The 14,036-nt window shown below is 32.7% G+C and overlaps 1 protein-coding gene across 6 annotated transcripts in view; it reads right to left on the reverse strand.

Moving 5' to 3' along the window:
- The window catches only part of LOC135831744 (GTPase-activating Rap/Ran-GAP domain-like protein 3), a 184,867-nt gene that overhangs the window by 67,295 nt on the left and 103,536 nt on the right, over positions 1–14,036 (reverse strand). The window contains exon 1 of one of the 6 annotated variants that reach the window (XM_065344447.1): positions 3,387–3,598. The exons of 4 other annotated variants lie outside the window; for them this stretch is intronic. The gene's annotated coding sequence lies outside the window, so the exon portion shown is untranslated. Of the gene's footprint in view, positions 1–3,370; positions 3,599–14,036 lie in introns of those variants that run through there. One more of the 6 variants, XM_065344446.1, reaches the window with a different exon arrangement.

A 14,036-nucleotide genomic window follows, 5' to 3' on the forward strand; every position in this document is an offset into this window, starting at 1 on the left:
ACTACGAGTACAAATAGGTATAGGTAGGTGATGTAGTCGAATCAATTTGTTCGTGTTTATATTTGAATTTATCGATAGATTCGTTAATATTTCATTCTAATGACAAATGTTTTATGTCCTTTTTGATGGGATTTTATTTGAATAACCCAATGACGTCGGTCAATTTCCCTATCGGTGTTTATTTTCCCTAAATATACCGTGTGTACTGACACGTACACTGATAAGTTTTTTTTTACATGAGGGGAGGGGGGACTACAGAACACGATTCCGATCTCAGGCAAATTTCGTTAATAATTTTTTCTAAATTTTTACTTCTTTTGAATTGATTTTGATGGCATTTTTGGCACACATTTGCTACCTATCATTAAAAAATCATTTTTACAGCAACTGCTCCACCCTCCCCCTCCCCCTCCCCCAAATAACAAGTTTCAAACGTATTAAAAATTAATTTTTTGGCAATTTACAAAATACAAGTAGGTATTCTTCAAAAGAAGCAGCGAAACATAAATAAGTAGGTATTTGTTGATTTCAAAACCGTTTCAGCAGATTTTCGTGAGTAGAAAGAGTCGATCTTCCTTTTTATTTTTGCAGTTTTATCAAAAAATTTCTTTTGGTTGATTTAATCATTCATTGGTCTCTGATTTTGGAAACTTTTCAAGAGCTAAAACCAACATAGGTGGTCAATTATTTCAACGGTTGAAGCCATTCTAGGGATTGCAGCAAAAAAAATTGATGTAATAAGTATTTAATTTGGAAATTTTTCTCCCAAAATTCAAATTTTTCAGCCAATAAATTATTTTTGGCTTTCTGACCCAGGAATGTGAGAGAGGGAAGCTACTAATATCTTACTAGACATTTTTTTATAGTCTCTGAGAAGTTTTTATCACCATGCACTGAACCTAAAATTAAAGGAGGTCACAGACAAGTTGTAATTTTCATTTCTCAAAATGTTCGCTACAAAAGTTGTAAAAAGTAACCACTGAAAAATATTAAAAATTCACCAAAGGCTCCAAAACGACTGGAAAATGTATCACCTAAATCGATTTGAGATGCAACACCATGTCGATGACCCAAATTTCAGTAGCTACAGTAGATTCCATTTCCCAAACATTTTGCACTTTTGCGAGCAATCGAAAAGGTTGGAAACACATCGGAAATAATAACCCTCGAGAATATAAAATGGGTGCGAAAAATCTGATGAAGAGCGGTGATCCGAATAAAAAACCAAATTATTCATTATTCTTTTTTTTCTTTTTTTTTAAATTAGTCATAATTTCTAATCCTAAAAATTGGAAGAATTTTTCTTCGCTTTTAAAAACACTGTCTCAAAACTAGAACCAAAATTCAATACGAATTTTGATCGAGTGAAAATTCAAGTTTTGGGTTACCTACTCGACACTACTTTAATATTTCGCTTTTCACGTAAAGGTAATCGACTTTTAATTTTAAAATCTGCCTGATCGAAATTAATTTTCTAAAATAGAAAGGTATCGAGTCATTTCAAAAGTGAAGTAGCCCACAGGGACATAAAACGCAGTTTCAAGGGTTCGAGATCACATACAAAGTAAAAACCCTCATCACAACGACATCGACACCTCTTACCTCAAAACACCTAAACTTAATGAAGCTTTACCCGTTTGAGGGATAAGGGGGCCTATCGTATTCGACGTTTTATAATCCGAATTAAATAAAAATTTAGTTTTACTCAGCAAATAGTTCCCTCATTATTTGACAACGTTATAGTTTTTGATATGAAACGAAATAACAAATAGAATATCGCCAAACGTAGTATTAGTGAATAAACTTTGTAAATATGATGAAATTTTACAATTACTACACCATACTATCCATATCTAGTTTATAGGATAACCTAATCCCTATTAAATAACCCGTTATGTGACATATGTATGCTGTAGCGTACCCGCATACTAACCAAGATGAGTTAAATTCAACCCTGCTGTGCACGAAAATTCAAATGTATCATGATAAATTGCCAGCAGTAAAAATCTTTCGAGAATAATTCGTCTTCGATTAGGGATATTAAATGTAAATTCGTTCAATTCTATTAGTTAGTACCTATTAAAAAAATTGTAAAATTTTTAGAGAATTGATTCATTATATTTTATCCAGTAGGGAAGTCTCGCAGGTGCCTAGTTTCATTTTTAACGATGCACAGTAAGCCATTGTTCTAATGTAGTACTAAGCTTGGTTTGTTTAATTGTACGGCCGGCGGCTGATATGATTTTTCCCTCCATTAATTCTTCCACTGCGTTTGCACTGAGATATTTTGAAGTAAGTTTGAGATTTTTCGGCAATAAATCTTGAAAAAAATACAATTTCATTTGTTTGGAGTACATTTGAAAAATTCTGCAAGAAAGTTATTCCACAAGAACGGTACTTAATTTATCTACTTCAATGCAAAGTGATCCAATTATGCTCTTTTGTCAAGTTTTAAAAGCTATATACAGAATTCGAGTGATAATTCAATTTACTATACCTATTTCTCACTAGTAAGAGTTACCTACCTAAATATAACGAAGAAAAATGAGATAAATTACATGAATCAAAATCCAAGAAACTGAAAATTTGAAAAAATAGCCATATTTTTACTCGTACACAGAATATCAAAAACCAGTAAAATTTTTGAAATGATGAAATTATCAAATTTTAAAATGCTCTCATAAAGGTTTTGAGCAAATAAAAGTTCTAAAAATGGAAATAACACCGGTAAGATAGCGAATAAAAATAAAATTTATCAGGAAACGTAGGTAAGCCACAATTTAAATATTTTCTTTAGTAATTTGACTTTATTTACAATGTACGTAGCGCTTAAATCAAACACAAACAGTTGACCGTCCATTTTACCCGCAACGTTCAACAGCTTTAAGGCTTTAAAATATGTATACCTAACGTCGGCACAATAGTAAACTATAAATTTTCACATGCCAAACATAAATTTCGTAAGCCGGCCTCTTTTTTTTTATTTTTTCAATATACAAAAAATTCACTAACTTGGTTTGTGAAATTTTCACCGTATTATTCGAAGGGATTTTTTTTTTTCAAATTTCAATGGAGTTTTTAAGGAAAAAATCCTAAACATACTTTTAGTGTATGTACAAACGTGTTATAATTATTTCAATTCAACAATCGTGAAATGAGTTTGTAGGATGAGAGTTGCTTTATTAATAATACACTGCCTATAAGTACCTATATTTATAATCCTACTGAATATCTCTCGACTGAACTACCTACATTAACGCATAGAAAATTTTTGAAAATTATTCGTTTGATCGTTCACATCACATTTATATAGGTAAAGTATGGTTTCCATATCGTAAGCGTATAATTTTTGAAAAAATGAAAAAAATACCCAATTTGAATTTTACATTCTTCTATCGCAGCTTATAGTACTCGTAATTCGATACAAACACCATTTCGATTCAACTACAGACGAAAAATAATTTACGATGAAACATTCGAGTAAAAAATTCGAATAGTCGAAAAAAAATTTCACGTAATTTTCGAATTATTAAATACGAAGGTAAAAAGTTAACTGCACCTCTTCGTACATTCACCGAACAACATGTGTTTCTATCGCAGGCAGTTTTTCAGCTTTCGCACGTTGCTGCGGCACATGTTTTCAATCAGACAATTCGTACATGCGCCGTGTACTTACTGCTGCAATTTTTTCAATGTAAATGGTTTTTTAAAATGACCTATATTTTGAATTTTATCATTTTTTTTTCAATCTGACGAATACACAAGTTGAACGAATGTTTCATGTTATGTTGTTTTTTTTGAAAATACAAATAGAATGTCAAAATGTATAGGTAGGTAGGTACTAGGTACAGGTATCTACCAGCCAGCGGCGTTTTTAACGCGAATGTTTCGGTAGAAACATGACACCTGTCTTTTTAGATTTTGCATCGACTAAGCTGAGGTGGTTGGCTTTTCTAAGCCCGAGTCTAATTTTTTTTGACGTTCTGTGAAAATTTTGTGGGTTTACTGGAAACGCGTCAACAAACGTAGAGTACAAAAATATGAGGAAAAATAGTAAAAATGTAATTTAAAAGATACCAAAAAAAAGGAAAAAAACAAAAAACGAAACACATGTGGTAAACGTACTGTAGTTCTTGTTTTTGAAAAGGAAAAGGAATAATTATCGTATCGTTGTTATCAAAGTTTCAATATTTGTGAGAGGATGTTGTTTTGTGTAACAAGGAACTTTCTGCTAAGAAGAGAAAGTATATTATTTTTGAGGTTTCTGGAAATTTTTACCCATAAGCTTCTGACATCGAGGTTATTTCCTCGTTCGTTTCATTTTTTAAAAAGTTATTTAAAAATTTCTGAGAAGTTTTATTGCATGAAATATGTGATTTAGTTTATCAAAAGAAATGACAAAATTCGTAGGTACCTATAGGTTTGTTTTTAGAAAGTTCGAAATTGATTTTAAAATCAAAAACTTTTGTGACATTTGTACTGTGAATCTTAACTTAGCCACATCACAAACTTTGTACGATATGAGTTATGACTGAAAAAATGTCCAAAATCGAGCTCTTAAGAAGTTGAAATCTTATACCTATTCTAAGATCACACTTCCCGGAGTTTAGTAGGATTGTACGAATTTGAAACGATGGATCGAATTTCGAGTTTGAAAACTAGTTTATTCCTCATTTGTTGAAACAAAAAATCTCGATTTTCGTAACATGTAAGTACTGTACCAGTAATTTTTCATCTCTAGCTTGTCACCGCTGGCCTGGAATCCAGTTCTTGATTGAGCATTTTTCTACGCAAGGTTAGATATCCAATAGAATAGTGAAATGATCTCATCTTAGCTTGGAGGCCAAAAGCTCTTTCCCTCCTTGACTCAGGATTCTCAAATATGTGCAAAAATTTCAACTAAATGTAAGCTAAGTGAATCAGGTAATTTGGTTGAAATTCAAGTTTTCTTTTTTTTTTTTCATTAATCGGAGTCGCATTCAAATATTATTTTTCAAATTTTAAAGGTCCATAGTTAAATTATGGATTACGAACTTCATGAAAGATAACTATGACGATGGAATACCTTCTTCTGCAAATCAACAGTAGGCAGCTACGTACGTAACTGGATAAAATATTAAATTAGCAGAACACTGATAAATGTCAGAAAATGAGCCATGGCGATGGAAAAACCGTCAAGGGACAGTTTTATCATCAAACGTAGAACACTCAACTTCACTTGCATTTATTTTTCGAAATGAAACTTCACAAACGTGAACCACGGCGATGGAGCCTAAGGAGGAATGAGGTTGATTAACTCATTAGAATCAGAGGATTTTGACCGGCGGAGACCTTCATCCGAGTTAAAAATCAATCAGAAAAAATGTTGGTCTCGAAGGTGCCCCTGGAAAAGAGATGGGTATGTATGGGTTCTGCATTAATTATGCCACAATAGTGACAGATTTTTGGATAAAAGTGGTGCCAATTTTTTTTTTATCGTGATTTGATTATTTCACAATTCGAAATAATTTCCAAGTTGTTGATTGATAGGTACAAATTCTCAAAATCATTCATCACGATTTTCTTTCGGAATCCGTACACAGCTCTGAGCAAAGATGACGTAGCATGTCAATTTGAAGGGGACAAGTTGTAAAATATTTGGATGGTATTTGGTATTTTAATTCATGAACTGAATGAATAAATGAAAACACAGATTTTACACAAATCATAAATGATTGATTCACTTACTATCATGTTTTCATACTCTTTTGATAAAAATGTGCACTCACCTGAAACAGAAAAACAGAATAAACAGTCAATTAGTGAACTTTAAATTACCCATTATGTATTTCACATCGCACATACTTAATTAAAAAAGTACCTAGGTAAATAAATGAAGAGTAGTAGGTAGATACAAAGAAAAAAGGTGTACAAATGTACCAAAAAGTATTTCTAGATCAATTTGAGTAGGTTGATGAACAAATAGGTTAAACATATACCTATTTCACTCCTTAGAGAGACTACAAACAAAATCCAGTAGGTATTTCTGCTAAGCTAAAGCTAAAGTTATAAAAGTACCAAACATACCTAAACCTAATGTGTGGCTAAAATAAATTTCCTGAAATCCACGTAGGCAGATCTACATGCCTATAATTCAGTTGTAGGTACCAGATACAAATGGATCAACCGAATTATTTCGTCGGTCTTTTCTTCTTTGATGCTCATCACCGTAATCGTCACGCTACCGTGTCAGAAAGCTCGCTAATAGAGTAATTTTGTTACTCGGATTATATGTCAACGCCAAGTTGAACTCGACTTGTGTTCTAATTTCCTCTTCATTTTCGTATGTAATTAAACCGCATCGTTTACTGTTTCAAGGTTCACGTTCACAGGCACTAAACGTCAACATCCTTTGAGCAAAGCTCTAGCGGTTTAAAAAGAGCCAAAAACAATTTGAAAGCGGATTTCAAGCATGCATTCTTCGTTTTAATAAATTCACCTTGAGGTTTTCGCGTGTTAGTTGAAAATGTGTGAAAAGTGACCGTTTACTCGTACACGTTGTTTTTCATCAGAATTAAGCAATGGTCAAATGATGTCTGATTGTTTTACCTCAATCAACGAAAGTTTTACTTAAAGAACCGCAGTAGAACTTTGATTGTAATATTTTAACGACATTCACTATGGTACAAGAAACGCTCATTAAAGAAATATCTATTCGAAAAATAAAATTGTTCGCCATTTCTTTTTTCTCTTCAAGTACCTAAGTATATAATAAAACTGTGGAAAAAAAAAACATCTCAAATTGTAACATGATTTTTTTTTCAAAGAGCTGCTCCATAGAACCTACCTACTAAAAATGAACACGAATTCATGTGTACCAGAAGGAAAATACAGAGACAGACACACACATCAACGCTTTCTATCGACATCGTAGAGAAGTTGACTCCAACGTGTGCCAAATTCAATGCTTTTAATCCACGCTTTCTACAGGAAATTGGGGAAAAGTTTTTAAGCGAAAAAGGAAAAGCACCTTTCACATTTTCAACGCTCTCTGTATAACTTTCAGATAAATTCATCCATCGACATAGGTAGAAATTTCCTCACAAAGATGGCGCTTTGCTAAAGATAAAAGTAGGACGCATATCGTGGGACAATTTTCTCACTTTTCTGAAACACAGAGAACTTTTCGAATTCCCAGTCAACGCGGTCATCGATTAAGAAAGCATAGCTTTTTGTTTAATTATTCGATGTACAAACTTCAGACAATAATCCGAAAAAATTGAGAAACTGTGATCATAATTTTTTTCCAACAATATCAGCTGCGAGTCTGCAAAAATATATTTATTCTGAGCCTATGGTGTACCATACTAGGCATACAACCCCCTATTACTCGTAAGATACAGACAGTAGATTAACATGAAAAATAACGTTTGAAGGACAAGCCCACTGTAGATTATCATTTTTTTCCATTATTACGGGTGTACGTAATTGGTAATTAACTACGTTTCCAGATGGAGTAGCTTTTCAAATCCGCACGGTTTTCTTCTAAATGAGGTCAATAAACCAAGCAACAGACTTTGCAATGTCATTTCGTCTAGAAATGAGTTCGCATTGAATTCGTCCCTCTTCATATTTCAACAACCGTTTCTTTTTAACGTATTAAACATTAATTACAAATATTTTGATTAGGTACTTCGTTTTTTGTACAGCTCACTAATGGGAGTTCAAGTATTGAACTCATTAGTTCGTGTAGCGTCATTTATACGCCGTATACTATGTATTTTAAAAACGCATTGAATCTAAAATTATTATTTATACAACTAGGTAGGTATTTTCATTTTCTGCAGTACCTACGAATATGATTTCAGGGTGAAAAGAACATGCACTTACTAGATGGAAAAATCGAAATAGAGAAGATGAAAAACGAGTTGTTTGAAATGATTACAATAGTATTAAGGGTGGTAGTTTTACCTTTTTTAAAACCGAATAATTGAGAGCGAACAACATTTTGCCCTGGATTTCAATCTTCTTACCCCAAATTAATGAATTATCCGATATTTTTCCGCTATTAATATCTAGCTTAGTTAGAAAGATTGGACTCCAACTATTTGTAGGTATGTTCAGAAAATTATGAAATTGGAATAGTTGTTTTATACGTAATTTAAAAAAAATAATTATTAATCAGTTCAAACTTCAAACCCACTTGCACTTGATAAATTTCATTACACCAGTTCAAAACATTTTTGACATGGTTGATTGGATCTGATCAAATAATCCACGCAATCCCTGAATTCCAATCAGGTCAGAACAGATCTGAACTGATCAAAACGTTGATAAAATTGGTTCCAACGAATGTCCGGAACCGGATCTGATATGAGTTAATCAGATCTCACTAAGTCCGATTAAATCTGATTGGATTCATTCGCTTTCTCTTCGGAAGATACAATTTCATACTTACATTCAAATAAGTGAATATCAAAACAACTAATCTGCTCAGATAAGGTACCTTCTTCCAATTTCATGATCTGATTAGATCCGGACATTCCGTAGATTCAATTTAATCAAAACAGATCCGACGAGATCATAGTTTTGATAGGATTACATCTGTTCCGACCTGATCAGATTCAGACATTCCTTGGATCGATTAGATCTGACCAGATCTAAACCAGAATAGACTAGTTAGTTCAGACCGGATCAAACCACATTTTCTTCTAGGCGATCATTTTACTTCAACTGTTTGATCAGATATATGAAAGTAGGTTAGATCAGATCCGCACATTCTTTGGATCTAATTTGATCTAACCAGACTTGGATTATGATCAAATGATTTTCTCTAAGGACTATCAGGAAATTGGGAGGTTGGATACATGTTTTTTTTTTACATATCCACTCAAATCCTAGAGAAGTTCTTATAGAAAATCAAAAACAAACCTTTGTCTGAGCCACTAGCTCAGCACTGAATGAGTAGGAGTAGGGAGAGGTTTGTATTTTAAAACTAAGCATGCCTAAATTTCATTTCATATCGTAATCAAAAATTCATTTCTTTTTATCAAGTTTACGAGTAAATTTTTTTCAGTTTTTCTTGAAAAAAAAATTATTTACTGTGCAAATGAACATTTGTTTTTCTCAACTCGGAGCTTTGCGGAGAAAAAACGCGAGTTTTCCACTTACCTACCAATAGATTCTCGTTATAAAAACAGTCACTTTAAACGATCGTTTCTTTATGTACCTACCAAATACCTACTTGTATTATTTTACTACATTTTATTGTAATTTAGTTCGAATTACCGAATCAAATTTATATACCTTCTGAAATATTTGTTTATCAAGAAGACACTCACTCACTCATAAAGTATACTCGTACCCTCTAACATCCTTTGAATATTAAAATAAAACTAATTTATTCATTAAAAATGACAGTCAGACAACGTTTCTAAAAGTTCAGAATAATATTTTTCGCAAAAACGAATCGAGCGTCGCAATATAAACAATTTTTTTCAGATAAAACACAAAACACACAAACGTGATTTCCATGGAAAAGGGAAGTTTAAGCATAAATACCATAACAGACTGGATAGATAGGTATCTAAATGTTTCACGCAAAGATTAATTTTATTGTTGCGCCATCGTAAAATTATATACATTCAATATCGAGTAACGTGGAATTTACAATGAAAATACATCAATTAAATATTTCACGATAATTTGTAAGATGACAAGCAACAAAGAGGCAACTTAAACGTCAGTTTCAATGAAACATTATTAAAAGTGTTTATGCCAAACTAATTATAACATCAAGTATTTCATCTTTAGCTTCTCTTTTGACAGTAGAGTGTATCTACGATAGCCTAATAAAGCAACTTTTATTTACGTCGCGAGCTTTGTGTACTCGTATAGTTGAATTTAATAAATCACCGAGCACAATCAAAAACAGTTTGTCGTATCAAACAGAAAAAAGAGCGAAAAAAAAATACATTCGGACTTTTTTTTGTTTTTTTAGTATCGAAACAATCAGAAGGGAAAAATCTACGAATGGTATAACTATTCCATAACCTCGGATAAATACATATAAAACATGTATTCGCATCTCGTTAGTGACGAAAAAAAAGAAAAAAACAGAAAGAACCGCCACCAAAAACTCCTAGATGGGATAAAATTCCGCATAAATGTTTTCTTTTCTCATAACAGAATTCTGTGACGTCAAATGGGAAGCTTTGGTAAATATTTAACTAGAAATAAGATTCGCGCGGTAATATTATATTATGTAGGTACACGTTACATTTAAAATCTGCACTTATCTCGTACCTACCTACCTACCTCTACCTATGCAGTAGAGGTTAATAATGATGAACTTTCAATTTTGAAGATTTATAGAACTTGCCGAACTAAAAAAAAAAGACATCGTGCTATAATGGCAACGAATTACTATATGCCTCATCTATACCTACGTTTCAAATTACAATGCTATCATCTTACTCGATTTAAAGGAACGCCCGTCTCGAGTTAGAATTCTTTTTTGTCACCGTAGAGTCCAAGCTTTCGTTTTTGAAAACTTTATACCTGCCTCCTGATAAAAAAAATTGACAGTTTGAAGAAGGCGTAAGTAGGAGTATAAAATTGTCCAAGTCCTATGCTGCGCATCTCGTTATAACAGATTACCTATACCTACTTTTTTCATTACATGTAAGTCATCCGCGTTCTTCAATTTAATTCTACGCTTCAAAAAGTTCCTAATGGTAATTCATTTTATATAGTAACGCATTCGCTGGGGGTTTCGTTGCCGGCGTGAAAAACACAAACGAAGATCGCTCAAAATCTTTGAACTGTGGACAGAAGTAGGAAAAATTTCAACTCGTTTGAAAGTCACGTTTAAACGCAAACTTATACCTATTAGGATCACTTGATAGGTATTTTTATTCGGAAAATGTGTAACAAAGTTGGCATTGGTGAAAAATTACGGCGTAAGATTTATACTAAAGGATTCGAGCATGATTTTAGTCTTTATTTCATCGTCATAGTCCCACAGAAAAAATAATATGTAATAAGCAATTCGTTCGTTTATGCATAAAAGTATTGTAAAATTAATTGGTAATTATACCGGTGGAGGGAGAGGGTGTCATCAAAATTAGATTTCCTAGTGAGCAGGTACAATAAATGATAAGAAAGTAGAGTACCTACAATACACGCTATCTTATTTGCTCCTATTTTTTCCAATAAATTGAAGTTTGAGAAATTCTAGTTGAGAACGGGTTAAAAAAAATTATCAGTTATAGAAAAGAAAAGTATGTTTTTATTACTACGTCCACTGTATATGCTTGGGTAGGTGTCTAATTAAGGAATTAGGTCAGTTAGGCACATTTAAAAGATTAGAATAAGTATTTAATTGTATTTCAAATATAAACGCATTGTGTGAAATGAGATAAGAAAATCTGTGAAATGGAATCATTCACTTGATCATTCAATGTATTTAATTATAATCGAAATCATATATCGACATTGTGCTTATTGGAATGCGTGTTATAATTTCGAGAATCGCAGATAATCAAAAAGTTTTGGTGGTCTTTATTGAATTAAATTTTCACCAGAAAATTGTGTATTGAACTAAGAAAACGAAGCAGATATTTATTATTAGGTGAGTAATATTTCTACAGATTTAAAAAACTAGTTCAATTAAGATTTTTCTTTGACCACGAGTAGGTAGTTAGGTACTTGCAAGGGAATCTCTCGATCACTCAGTAACCAATTTTGATCATTATTTCACCAAAACATGGATAGATAGGTAGGTATATAAGGTAGCGCTCATCAAAACAAGTGAAGGAAAAATTTAGGATCCTGTGGAGTTTTACACTTGCTAGTTTTCAAAATAGGTAATCTAAAAAATTTGCAGTAGCATTTCGAGACTCAATTTGACATCGCTAATATTTTATGAGTGCTTAATTTTTTCACGAAAAATGATACAGAGTTTCAAAATATGCAATTGGACACTGGACATCTGTAACTCTGGAAATATTTTGTTCTAGATAATATTTTAACCAAGTACCGACGTGTTTTGAGAACCTTCTGGACCCAAATTTGTTCGAAAAAAATCCTGAAATTTCGAAATGTACCTACCATTGAGCAGCTACAACCCTGACAAATTTTTATGTAATCCAAATTCCAATCCAACTACATGTATACGTGTTGGGGGGGGGGCAGTTTCTGTATGAGTGAGAAATACGTATTTTTCGGTGCAATTTTACAAAATAATAGAATAGAAAGGTGTATTTTGAGGGCCATTCTCCACGTTTTTAGTCATTTTCATATTTATTTCACAATTTTCTTTATTTTTTGGACTACCTACCTATTTTGGAAGATTTAAAACACCGTGAAACCCTTAATTTTACGTTTGAGTAACTGGATTAAAAAACATTACCATGCTGTGAAAAAAAAAGGGTAAAATCAATGACTGCATGGCCGAGCAGTTTCCTTATCAGTTGAATTTTTTCACGATTCGGTAATTTTGGAAAATTTATTTGTGTGTTGCAGATTTTTCAGTTTGAACATTCAATTCGTACTAGAACGTTCATTCAGGTGGTATTTTTGCTCAAGTTTGAAACATGAACTCCAGATTATTTATATTTGCCATCCAAATTGTATTGCTTTTTGTTATTTTTTCCATTATTGCTGATAATGAACTTCCCCCTCATCAATTCATGAGGCTTGGGTAATAACTTGAGAAATGGCGAAAAAAACTCGAGAGGTGTCGTCTGATTTTTTAAGGTAGGGGGCGGGGGGATTTGTTCACCATATCAAAAAACCAAAGAAAAAATGTTAAGCTACAATCCTTATGCAAAAGCAAACTTCCGAGGAAGATAATCTGGAGTCAAACGTATCCTTTACTACATCGCCATTTGCGAAAAGTAGACAAAAATGAAAGGGTTTTTGAGATTAAATAGATAATTAATTATACCTATCTAAAAATAGTTCATACTTGAATTTTTTCATGTGAAAAGTATCTAAAATGGTGGGCACGTTTGATTCCCCTCCTCCATATTATCTTTTTCGATTGAACTTCCTTCAATAATTTTGCTTATATTCGTCCCCATGCTTTTACATGCAATTTTTATTAAGACTTTGTTTTGGTTTTTGTTTGTTTTTTAAATTTACATACAAACAATATTCACTCAAGACCTAAAATTTTACCCCTAAAAATATCGCATGTCCCCCCCTCCCCACTTAATGGTTAAAATCATGCAACATTTCTAGAGTAAATTTTCAATCTCTGTCAATTTTTGACTGACCCATCCCAAAAAATTCTAAAATTTCATTTTGAAGAATTTATCGAATTGTTTGTATTAAATAAGCATAAACAAAATTAATTAATTCATTCTTTTTGAAATTTCTGATATTTGAATTCTTTATCAGAGATGGCACTTTATCCTAAATTGTCATTAACCTTCAGACAACTATCTACTCTGTAACTTGTCATCTCATACCATTTCCTGGCTCTATATTTCATCATTTCGTATCAACAATTACTTAGCAATCACGAAAACAAAGACCACCACCTAAAGGTAATTTATTCCAACCTGAAAAATATCCTCTGAAAAATGTCTTTTGGAAAAGAATACGATAACGTTTTGTCGAACAGCGAAGAAACCAGCGAATACGTCGAACCATGCGCTCAACATCCGGACGACACGCCGTACTCAATTTCAGAGCTACTCGACCGTAATAAACGAATGCGTTCGGAAATTGAAATTTTATCTGTTCTAATACGCGACAAATACAAAGAAATCGAGCAATTAGAAAACTCCAGTATCGATTCGATGGTACAAGACTTCTCGCAATTGATACACGTGCAGACAGATGACCAAACGTCTTCGTACGCCGCCTATACCAAAGAACCCGCGTACAAAAAGAAGCTTCGAACCGTGCTACAAATCATACGAGATTTAGAAGAGTTCACCAACGCCGATGGCTTGAACAACGACGTCATACGCGAATACATCAATCATCTCGAGCAAACTTACAAACAAGTCTTAATTTTCAAACCAGAAACCGTGCAGTTTTTAAAA

Source organism: Planococcus citri, chromosome 1, assembly GCF_950023065.1.
Source record: "Planococcus citri chromosome 1, ihPlaCitr1.1, whole genome shotgun sequence".
In the NCBI taxonomy this organism is placed as follows: domain Eukaryota; kingdom Metazoa; phylum Arthropoda; class Insecta; order Hemiptera; family Pseudococcidae; genus Planococcus; species Planococcus citri.